This window comes from Hibiscus syriacus, unplaced genomic scaffold (genome assembly GCF_006381635.1).
Source record: "Hibiscus syriacus cultivar Baekdansim isolate YM2019G1 unplaced genomic scaffold, ASM638163v2 tig00112857_pilon, whole genome shotgun sequence".
NCBI lineage: Eukaryota > Viridiplantae > Streptophyta > Magnoliopsida > Malvales > Malvaceae > Hibiscus > Hibiscus syriacus.
The window spans coordinates 681935-695144 of NW_024063412.1; the positions used below are offsets into that span (position 1 = coordinate 681935).

At 36.6% G+C, this 13210-nt stretch overlaps 1 pseudogene; it reads left to right on the top strand.

Annotated features, from left to right (window-relative positions):
- The first annotated feature begins 10437 nt into the window (after window positions 1-10437).
- On the top strand, window positions 10438-12819 carry LOC120184130 (annotated as a pseudogene).
- Window positions 12820-13210: the final 391 nt, after the last annotated feature.

Sequence of the window (13210 nt, forward strand, 5' to 3'; positions counted from 1 at the left end):
TTCCCTGTACTTAAAATATAACCCGATTTTAAGGTAAAATTTAACACATTCTTATTTATTTAACTGTACCAAACACATATATATATACATTAATTCTTATTTTTATGTTCATATTAATCTTAGAATTTAGATTTTATTAATAGCTAAAATATGTTACAGAATCTGAATTTAATGATTAAATTCAAGATTAGCATGAATAAAAACTTTAAGAATCAAATTAAAGAAATTAGTAGTTCAGGAACGCCGTCGTTTTCCATTTTGTATATCGGGTCGGATCTCGGCGATTAATTTTCGTGGTCCGCGCCTCATTTTCTAGAAATCGTGTTCTGTCGATGTTTGTATACGAAATCAATGTCTTCATGCCGCAGTCCACACGTGGCATCTTACTAAATTATTCGTGTAAAACATAAACGATAAATAAGTACTTCTAAACTACACGAGATAGTCAACAAATTATTGGTTTAATAACAAACAATCAAGTCAAAGTTTGCACCAATTCGTGTGCTTTAATGATACGTCTAATATTTAATTTTAAATATAACTTGTAGATGACATTACTCAAGTTCGAGTTATTTAATTTTAAATATATTTTTTCCCTTTCAATCTCAGTAGAAACTTCCCTCAAAGAAAAAAGGGTACAGCAAAAGACCTAGCCAAGGGGCATTGCCATAAAAATCAAGGGAGAATTCTGTTGGATCCCACTTAGAGAGAAAAGGGTGAGAATCCTAGAACATAATTGGAACCAACGAGACAAGCTGGGATCTATGGAGGGGTGTTGAAGGATGTTGTTGCATTTAGAGTTGTAAATAAGACGAGACATATCGTGACTTATTCAAAATAGACTCTATCAAAGATCGATAGATACTCGACTCGAGTTCTTAACTAGCCGAAACGAACTATTTGATATTCGATTCGAAAATCTAGTGAGCAGTTCAAAAATAAAATATATTAAGATTTAATTTTTAAAAAAATAAATTATTAATAATATTAACACTTGTTTGTTCATTTAAAAAAAATAGTATAAGGTTTTCATGTATTTAAGGTTCAAGTTCGAGTTTGTGTTTGAGTTTTAATCGAGTTAAGTTTAAGATTTTTTTTCGAGCTTTTACGAGCTTCAATTCATGATTTCGAGTTCGATTCGAGCTTGAAAATTTTAAACTCACGAGTTTTCAAGTCGGGTCGAGCTCTCATCGACTCGTTTATAGCCCTAGTCGTTTCTCCTAGAAATTTTAAATTCTCTTATAATTTAGACAATTCTTTTGTATTTTATATGAATTATATAATTTTACACCTTTTGGAATTTCACAGTTTCATACCTCTAAATTTTTAATACAATTACTTAATTTCGTATCCGTAACACAAATTTTTGTGTCCTTCGCTCGTGACAAGTAAGCCGCGGGGACCAGACCAACTCTTTCCCACCACTAAAACAGTAAAACCCAAAAAAGATAAAGACAATGGTTTGACGTCGGAAAATAATGTAGTTGTAAATACATTGGTACTTGATTTATCTTCGTGTTTATATCCATACAAATTTTATATAGTCAATAGCATATGTCAATTTTTATCCTTTTAGTTATTGGACTGCAAGCAAGCAAGCAAGCAAGCAAGCAGGCAGGCAGGCAGGCAGGCAGCCATATTCGACTCGAAATAAACAAAAATAACATCAACGTACTGTATTATTTTATTACCAAGTGTATTAGGTTTTTATTTTTATTTTATATGTATAAAATATTAATAAAAAATTAGATGATCCTATTCCCATATGTAATGGGGTGAGGGGGGAGGTAAGGTAGTAGGCTGCCCCCAACGGGTTAAGAGCAGCTTCTGTGGAAGACCTCCGGCAGTCAGAAAAGGAAAACAAACACAACAAAAAATCCTCATATCCGAATAGTCAGACAACGCTTGATAAAATTTCTCAAAAGGAGATTTACCATCTAAAACAACAGTTGATAATCGATTTATTAGATGAACAGTTGTAGTAAAAGCATGACTCCAAAATTTTAAAGGTAGATGAGCTTGAGCCAATAAGGTTAATCCCATTTCAACAACATGTCTATGTTTCCTCTCAGCCTTTCCATTTTGTTCTGAAGTACTCGGACATGAAAGTCGATGTTGAATGCCATGATCACGAAACCATGCATACAAAGCTTGATATTCACCTCCACCATCACTTTGCACAGTTTTAATTTTATGGCCAAACTGAACTTCAACCATTTTATAGAAATGAATGAAACACTGTGCAACTTTTGACTTACGCTTAAGCAAATAAAGTCAAATATATCTACTGCATACATCAATGAATGACACATAATAAACATAACCATCAGAAGAGGTGAAAGGAGCTGGTCCCCATACATACGAGACAATTAATTGAAAAGGAGTTATCTATTCAATCATCGAATTACAAAACGACAATTTATGTGCTTTGCCTTGCAAACAAGCAGTACAAACTTGTGACAAACTACTAGCATCAGAAAACACATGACACAATTTCATAACTGCCTTCATTGTTTTAATGAAAGCATGGCCTAGAAATTTATGCCATAGATCCAAAAGAGCTTGTGATCTGGACACATTATTGACAAGACACCGAGATTCCTTCTCAACACTAGGTAACAACTGATAAGCCCTTTATCCACGAGCTTCCCTCATAACAGAATGGCCTGAGTATGCACATCCTTCATAAAGCATTCGAAAGGATGAAACTCAAAAAATACATTATTATCACGTGTAAACTGAGACACAAACAATAACTTCTTCTTAATAGCTGGAACATTAAGCATATTTTGCAAAATCATTGGTTTAAAACTGGACTACAAACATCCTTGACTAATATGAGCAATTGAAACTCCCTTACCAGTACCAATGAGAGAGTATTATTACCTGTATAGGTAGTTTCTGAGTCAAAAACTGACAAATCATTCGAGACATGGTTTGTAGCACCAGTATCTGGATACCAAAGTGCATTAGTAGCAGTTGACTGGGTTGATACATTTGAAGAGGCAGTAGGTAATGCAACAGAAACAAATGCTGCTGATGACATATTGTGAGGAGTTATGCTAAAACGAATATCAACAGGCAAAGAAGCAAACGATGCATATGGTAAGCCATGATGAAACGGTGCTAACATTCCTGGAGCACCAGGATACAAAGTGGATGGATACATAAAACCAGCTGGATAGGATGTGCCATATAATGTGTAAGCTTGCATTCGAGGTGAGAACGACTGAGAAGAAACATTATCAGCACTAGTACTCGAAGATTTCTTCAAAACATCGTTATGCAGAGACTCATCATTAGTAACACCAGTGAAATCTCTATCAAATCGATGATAACATTTTTGAACAGTATGTCCAAACTTACCACTTAGCTGACACTGAGGTCAATTTGAGCCATTAAATCTTCCTCGACCTTTCCCACAATAACCATTTCCTTGTTGTCCTCGTACTTGAGAAGATTGTTTCTCAGTCATTCTTTCATCAGTGGAAGCCTTAATTGGCACATCACCATCATGATTATCACTCGCATGAACCACCAGATTAGCTGAAAGACCATCACTAAGAAACATTTTATGTCGAGCTTCACAGTCAAGAAGAATTTCAGTGAGAGCATCTAAGGACAAAGTGTCACGCGATGCAATAGCAATAATCGACTCAAACTCCATAGACAATCCAGCCAGCACAACACTCACCTGATCCTGCTCAGTAACCACACATCCAGCCGCATTTAACATATCACAAATAGATTTTATCTTCGTCAAATATTCACTTACAAATAATCCAACTTTTCATTGAGAGTGCAAACTATGTCGAAGTGCAGAAATCTTAGCACTGGACCTGGCACCAAACAATCGTGCTATTGCATTTCAAATAGCGAGGGAAGACATTAATCCTGTGAGATGAGGTAAAACATCCACACTAATTGTTGTTAATAACCAAGAGGCTAGTAACTTATATTGCTGTCTATACACAACAAATGTTGGATTTTCCTCAACTTGACCAGAACCATCTGTAATCCATTCACTCGGCACAATACTATCAGAAGAAATATACTTCATTAAGCCATAACCATCAAGTATAAGAGCTACCTGATGCTTCCAAAGTAAATATGTATTTTCAGCTAGTTTGACTACATCATGTTTAGGAATATGTTGAACACAAGAAAGAGTAGAAGGAAAAACCGAGGAATTCGCAGGAGAATCCACCGGAGAGACTACCTGAGGATCAGCCATAACTACCACCACAACCAACACAAGTCAGAAGCAACACGCCTGAGCAAATACAACATTTGAAAATACTCGATCAAACCAGTAGAAGAGAATTACACAACGAAGAGCAATCCTCCAAGAAACAACGACTGATACCATGTTAAAATAGAGCTATAGCTCTATTATGTAATTAAACAGAAGAGGGAAAGAGGCAAGAAAAACTTTAGAATCATTTTGTATTGAAAATCATAAAACTGCTAATGTTGAAAAATAAGTGAGGATTATACTAAGCTGACTAACAGCTCTAACTGCATCCTTTGCCAACTTGATACGCAACGCCACATAAGCAAACACTTAACAAACTTTTAACAGTTGCCTAACAAACTCACGCACTCATGCACAATAGCTTAACAGACTCATGCACAACAAGCAATGTAACAACTTAACAAGTAATGCATTTTAAGCAATGCATTTCATACTTCAACACTTGATACTCGACTCGAAAAGCTCGTGAACAACTCAAAAATATAATATATTAAGATTTTATTTTTAAAAAATAAAATATTAATAATATTAACACTTGTGTGTTCATTTAAAAAATACAGTATAAAGTTTTCATGTATTTAATGTTCAAGTTTGAATTTGTGTTTGAGGCTTTAATCGAGTTAAGTTTAAGAATTTGTTTCTTTTCGAGGTTTTAGGAGTTTTAGTTCATGATTTTGAGTTTGATTCGAGCTTGAAAATTTTAGGCTCACGAGTTTTCGAGTCGAGTTTCATTTCAGAGTTCTCGAGTCGAGCTCACCTTGGCTCGTTTACAGCCCTAGTCTCTTCTCCTAGAAATTTTAAATTCTCTTATAGATTAGACATTTCTTTTGTATTTTATACGAATTATATAATTTTACACCTCTTGGAGTTTTACAATTTCTTACTTCTAAATTTTTAATACAAATTCTTAATTTCGTATCCGTAACACTAATTTTTACATCGTCACTAGAGACAAGTAAGCCGCGGGGACCAGACCAACTCTTCCCCACCACTAAAGCAGTAAAACCCAAAGAAGATAAAGACAATGGTTTGACGTCGGAAAATAATGTAGTTTTAAATACATTGGTACTTGATTTATCTTCTTGTTTATATCCATACAAATTTTATATAGTCAATAGCATATGTCAATTTTTATCATTTTAGATATTGAACTGCAAGCAGGCAGGCAGGCAGCCATATTCGACTCGAAATAAACAAAAATAACATCAACGTACTGTATTATTTTATTACCAAGTGTATTAGGTATTTCTTTTTATTTTATATGTATAAAATATTAATAAAAAATTAGATGATCCTATTCCCATATGTAATGGGGTGAGGGGGGAGGTAAGGTAGTAGGCTGCCCCCAACGGGTTAAGAGCAGCTTCTATGGAAGACCTCCGGCAGTCAGAAAAGGAAAACAAACACAACAAAAAATCCTCATATCCGAATAGTCAGACAACGCTTGATAAAATTTCTCAAAAGGAGATTTACCATCTAAAACAACAGTTGATAATCGATTTATTAGATGAACAGTTGTAGTAAAAGCATGACTCCAAAATTTTAAAGGTAGATGAGCTTGAGCCAACAAGGTTAATCCCATTTCAACAACATGTCTATGTTTCCTCTCAGCCTTTCCATTTTGTTCTGAAGTACTCGGACATGAAAGTCGATGTTGAATGCCATGATCACGAAACCATGCATACAAAGCTTGATATTCACCTCCACCATCACTTTGCACAGTTTTAATTTTATGGCCAAACTGAACTTCAACCATTTTATAGAAATGAATGAAACACTGTGCAACTTTTGACTTACGCTTAAGCAAATAAAGTCAAATATATCTACTGCATACATCAATGAATGACACATAATAAACATAACCATCAGAAGAGGTGAAAGGAGCTGGTCCCCATACATACGAGACAATTAATTGAAAAGGAGTTATCTATTCAATCATCGAATTACAAAACGACAATTTATGTGCTTTGCCTTGCAAACAAGCAGTACAAACTTGTGACAAACTACTAGCATCAGAAAACACATGACACAATTTCATAACTGCCTTCATTGTTTTAATGAAAGCATGGCCTAGAAATTTATGCCATAGATCCAAAAGAGCTTGTGATCTGGACACATTATTGACAAGACACCGAGATTCCTTCTCAACACTAGGTAACAACTGATAAGCCCTTTATCCACGAGCTTCCCTCATAACAGAATGGCCTGAGTATGCACATCCTTCATAAAGCATTCGAAAGGATGAAACTCAAAAAATACATTATTATCACGTGTAAACTGAGACACAAACAATAACTTCTTCTTAATAGCTGGAACATTAAGCATATTTTGCAAAATCATTGGTTTAAAACTGGACTACAAACATCCTTGACTAATATGAGCAATTGAAACTCCCTTACCAGTACCAATGAGAAGAGTATTATTACCTGTATAGGTAGTTTCTGAGTCAAAAACTGACAAATCATTCGAGACATGGTTTGTAGCACCAGTATCTGGATACCAAAGTGCATTAGTAGCAGTTGACTGGGTTGATACATTTGAAGAGGCAGTAGGTAATGCAACAGAAACAAATGCTGCTGATGACATATTGTGAGGAGTTATGCTAAAACGAATATCAACAGGCAAAGAAGCAAACGATGCATATGGTAAGCCATGATGAAACGGTGCTAACATTCCTGGAGCACCAGGATACAAAGTGGATGGATACATAAAACCAGCTGGATAGGATGTGCCATATAATGTGTGTAAGCTTGCATTCGAGGTGAGAACGACTGAGAAGAAACATTATCAGCACTAGTACTCGAAGATTTCTTCAAAACATCGTTATGCAGAGACTCATCATTAGTAACACCAGTGAAATCTCTATCAAATCGATGATAACATTTTTGAACAGTATGTCCAAACTTACCACTTAGCTGACACTGAGGTCAATTTGAGCCATTAAATCTTCCTCGACCTTTCCCACAATAACCATTTCCTTGTTGTCCTCGTACTTGAGAAGATTGTTTCTCAGTCATTCTTTCATCAGTGGAAGCCTTAATTGGCACATCACCATCATGATTATCACTCGCATGAACCACCAGATTAGCTGAAAGACCATCACTAAGAAACATTTTATGTCGAGCTTCACAGTCAAGAAGAATTTCAGTGAGAGCATCTAAGGACAAAGTGTCACGCGATGCAATAGCAATAATCGACTCAAACTCCATAGACAATCCAGCCAGCACAACACTCACCTGCTCCTGCTCAGTAACCACACATCCAGCCGCATTTAACATATCACAAATAGATTTTATCTTCGTCAAATATTCACTTACAAATAATCCAACTTTTCATTGAGAGTGCAAACTATGTCGAAGTGCAGAAATCTTAGCACTGGACTGGCACCAAACAATCGTGCTATTGCATTTCAAATAGCGAGGGAAGACATTAATCCTGTGAGATGAGGTAAAACATCCACACTAATTGTTGTTAATAACCAAGAGGCTAGTAACTTATATTGCTGTCTATACACAACAAATGTTGGATTTTCCTCAACTTGACCAGAACCATCTGTAATCCATTCACTCGGCACAATACTATCAGAAGAAATATACTTCATTAAGCCATAACCATCAAGTATAAGAGCTACCTGATGCTTCCAAAGTAAATATGTATTTTCAGCTAGTTTGACTACATCATGTTTAGGAATATGTTGAACACAAGAAAGAGTAGAAGGAAAAACCGAGGAATTCGCAGGAGAATCCACCGGAGAGACTACCTGAGGATCAGCCATAACTACCACCACAACCAACACAAGTCAGAAGCAACACGCCTGAGCAAATACAACATTTGAAAATACTCGATCAAACCAGTAGAAGAGAATTACACAACGAAGAGCAATCCTCCAAGAAACAACGACTGATACCATGTTAAAATAGAGCTATAGCTCTATTATGTAATTAAACAGAAGAGGGAAAGAGGCAAGAAAAACTTTAGAATCATTTTTATTGAAAATCATAAAACTGCTAATGTTGAAAAATAAGTGAGGATTATATACTAAGCTGACTAACAGCTCTAACTGCATCCTTTGCCAACTTGATACGCAACGCCACATAAGCAAACACTTAACAAACTTTTAACAGTTGCCTAACAAACTCACGCACTCATGCACAATAGCTTAACAGACTCATGCACAACAAGCAATGTAACAACTTAACAAGTAATGCATTTTAAGCAATGCATTTCATACTTCAACACTTGATACTCGACTCGAAAAGCTCGTGAACAACTCAAAAATATAATATATTAAGATTTTATTTTTAAAAAATAAAATATTAATAATATTAACACTTGTGTGTTCATTTAAAAAATACAGTATAAAGTTTTCATGTATTTAATGTTCAAGTTTGAATTTGTGTTTGAGGCTTTAATCGAGTTAAGTTTAAGAATTTGTTTCTTTTCGAGGTTTTAGGAGTTTTAGTTCATGATTTTGAGTTTGATTCGAGCTTGAAAATTTTAGGCTCACGAGTTTTCGAGTCGAGTTTCATTTCAGAGTTCTCGAGTCGAGCTCACCTTGGCTCGTTTACAGCCCTAGTCTCTTCTCCTAGAAATTTTAAATTCTCTTATAGATTAGACATTTCTTTTGTATTTTATACGAATTATATAATTTTACACCTCTTGGAGTTTTACAATTTCTTACTTCTAAATTTTTAATACAAATTCTTAATTTCGTATCCGTAACACTAATTTTTACATCGTCACTAGAGACAAGTAAGCCGCGGGGACCAGACCAACTCTTCCCCACCACTAAAGCAGTAAAACCCAAAGAAGATAAAGACAATGGTTTGACGTCGGAAAATAATGTAGTTTTAAATACATTGGTACTTGATTTATCTTCTTGTTTATATCCATACAAATTTTATATAGTCAATAGCATATGTCAATTTTTATCATTTTAGATATTGAACTGCAAGCAGGCAGGCAGGCAGCCATATTCGACTCGAAATAAACAAAAATAACATCAACGTACTGTATTATTTATTACCAAGTGTATTAGGTATTTCTTTTTATTTTATATGTATAAAATATTAATAAAAATCAACTGACCCTATTTTCATATATAATGAGATGAAGGGAGGTAAGGTAGTAGGCTGCCCTTAACGGGTTAAGAGCAGCTTCTGTGGGACTCGATCCCACGAAGTCAGAATTATAAATTGTCCACCGTGAGACTCGATTCCACAACCACAAGATTAAAAGCCTTGCACTCTACTAATAAAATATTAATATTATCTTTTAACCTTCAAATTCAAAAGTCCAAAATATAGATAGAAAACCAAAATGTCAAACCAAATGAGCTGGTTCATGTTCAACGTTTGAAAGTTGGGAAAACAACAAACAAGAAATTAAGTATACTTACCGCACCTTACTTTATTCTTTTCATTATAATTAACAATTTCCAATCTATTAGTTTATATTTATAAGTACAAAGATCTATTATAAAGGCAACCCACTTATTTAGTTAATTTTATTCATAATATTAATATTTAAAAGGAAAAGAAAAAGCAGGAAGGATTCCGATTTAAAGTTATAGCTTTGCAAGCTCATAGTTTTGACTTGGCTTGGATGAGTTTGGAGGGAGAAACATTGTTTCATAAAGCTTTCCTTTTATTTAAAAATAAATGCATCTAGACCAGATTAATAGTAAACCAAACCATTAATTTAATGTTATTGTAAAAATCGAAGATTTATTTAGAGTTAAGTGTATTATATATTTTTAAATTATGGTTTTTATGTTAAAATGATATTTAAAAATTTTAACATTTTAGTTTAATATTCATATTATTGTTCTTATTTTAAATTAGTCTCTAAATTTTTAAATATTTTTATTTCATCCTAAAATATGATCTTCATTCTAAATTGACCTCCATGCTCGTGGACAATGAACATTTCAATTCTATCCTAAAAAAGTCACTATATGTTATTCTAATCACATATATTTTTAATAAAATAATTAGGTGAAGATATATTATTATATATTTGAAAAAAAATAAATTTAAATTAAATAATGGTAGAAACTAATTGTATATTTAAATGAAATATAAAATCAAAAAAAAAATTAAGATAAGTTTCAAGGATATTTATTTTTTATAATTTAAAAAATATCTGTATTCCTTAAATTACGAAGAGAGGTCAATGTAGATTACAGTTTGTGCTAGACGGAGGAAAGCAAAAAGGAAAAAGAAAATTTAAGAGAGTAGAGTTTACAACTCAAAAGACAGGAGCGGATAGCTGCTGAGCTGATGTTTCTTTTGGAGCTGTAATCATCAGGTTTTTTTTTCTCCTTGTCTCTTCGTTTTTATTGCAGGAACTGAAAACAAGTTGAAATCATTACACTGATTGTTAAAAAACAACTTCGTCCCCCGCAAAGCTCCTTCCTTTTTACAGAAAAAACTGCAGAGCTTGAGATAAAAAACCGACCCAGATTCCAATTCATGTTCGATCCCCACTTTTTTCGTATTATATCTTCGTAATTTCGTCTTCTTTCTGGGAGTTTTGGGTAGTTTAAGAATGCGAGGATCGATCCCTCCGCTGCCGTCTCCGTCGCAGCAACCTCCGTTGATGTACCATGAGAGTCCTTTACCCACACGACTCATCTTCCCGCATGTCGCGGCTGTCTCCGCTTCCTTTTCGCTCTTATTGGTTCTATCTTTGTGCCTCCGCAAAATCCGGCGCCAACGTACTAACCCCGCCGACTCCAAGCCGCCTCATCAGTACTCGTATTCCATCCTCCGTAGCGCCACTTCCTCGTTCTCCGCATCTCGCCGCCTCGGTCAAGGGGGATTTGGCTCCGTCTACAGCGCTACCATCCCTAATCACCACGATGGAAACGACAACAACAACGGCAACCAGACCGTCGCTGTCAAGGTGATGGACGCCGGCTCGCTCCAGGGCGAACGGGAGTTCCAAAACGAGCTCTTTTTCGCTTCCAAGCTCGACTCTTCCCTCGTCGTCTCGGTTCATGGATTCTCTTACGACCGGAAACGACGCCGTATGCTCCTGGTTTATGAGCTCATGCCGAACGGTAATCTGCAAGACGCGTTGCTCCATCGGAAATGCCCGGAATTAATGAACTGGAAACAGAGGTTTTCGATTGCTGTCGATATCGCCAAGGGACTCGACTATCTCCATGGATTGGATCCTCCAATAATTCATGGAGATATTAAGCCTAGTAACGTTTTGTTGGATCAGAATTTCTCAGCCAAAATTGCAGATTTCGGATTAGCAAGGTTGAAATCTGAGGAAATTAGAGTGGAAATAGCTGAGGATTATGGATCTGTAGCTGAAACTGAGAGTGTAGCTACTGGAATCGATGAGTTCAGCTTGGCTGTAGATCAATCGCCAGTTTCAGTTACGGTCACGGAATCACCACTGAATGCGGAGGCTGTTAATATTGCTGCTTCCCCGGAACCGCTTGCGGTGTCTCCTGAAATGATGGAGAAAGGCAGTGTTTCGGAGGGGAATTTAAGTGTTTTGGAGAGTGGTGGGAAAGGGAAAAAGAGCGGTTCTGGCAGCGATTGGTGGCGGAAGCAAGATAATGTGGCAGCTCCGGTGGAGAGTGGGAAAGTGAAAGATTATGTGATGCAATGGATTGGAACTGAGATCAAGGAGAGACCTAATAGTGATTGGATCGCTTCTGTGTCGTCTTCGAGTAGTTTAACAAATGCAAAATCAGAGAAGAAGAAGAAGAAAGGGAGTAGGAAACGGTTGGAATGGTGGGTGTCAATGGAGGATGACAAGGGAAAGAACGTGAAGAAGGAGAAGCGAAGGCCGGCGAGGGAGTGGTGGAAAGAGGAGTATTGTGAAGAGCTCGCGAAGAAGAAGAAGAAAAGGAGACAGCAGGGGACGTATGATAGCGAAGGTAATGGTGGCGGTGGGGACAATTGGTGGCCAGTTGATGATGAACTGTATTCGGAGAGGAAGAAGGGGAGTAAAAGAAACAAGAGTAAAGGTAGTGTTGGTAGTGTGGATTGGTTATGGGAAGGGCTTAGTGGCGAACTACGCCGAGCTCGACAAAACAGGTATGATTCGTTCAGTGGGAGATTGCCAAGAGCGGCGGCGCTAGCAGTACTCCTAGTATGAGAGGAACCGTTTGCTACGTTGCCCCCGAATACGGTGGCGGCGGTGATGTATCAGAGAAGTGTGATGTCTACAGTTTCGGGGTCGTCCTGTTAGTTCTGATAGCAGGGAGGCGGCCCCTGCAGGTAACTGGGTCACCTATGTCCGAGTTTCAGCGAGCCAATCTGATTTCGTGGGCTCGGCGTCTTGCCCGAACCGGAAAGCTCATCGATTTGGTCGACCAGAGTATACAGTCCTTGAATAGGGAACAAGCCCTTTTGTGTATCACAGTTGCTTTGCTTTGCTTGCAAAAATTACCCCATCGTCGACCTTCAATGAAGGAGGTTGTCGGCATGCTCACTGGTGAGGCAGAGCCGCCTCAACTACCGACAGAATTCTCCCCTTCTCCTCCATCTCGATATCCATTCAAGTCTCGTAAGAAGGTCCGATGAGTTTTTTTTTCCCATCAGTTAACATTAGCTTGCTGCTGTTAGTTCACTGTTTCATATCATTCATCTTTGTGGATGATCATTGTAAATAAAAAACACTAAATTATTTGAAAGATTCAATGGTTTTCAAGCTCCTTTCACATGCCTTTAGTATCTGGTTTTGTTTTTTCAACTAGAACCCCTTGTAAAAATAACTATTTTGAATCAAATCGAATCGGATTTTACTCGAGCTGTAATAGTTGCATCGAATAGAATTGGTTAGAGAAATAAAGGGGATCAACCCTAGGCTTGATCATTCATGGTTCCAACATGATTGTTGGTTTGACCCAAAGGCTGCAAATTGCATATTAAATGCCGCTGTTTTCCTGTATTGTTCATATAACCTGTCGCCATCGACGAAATGTGACAT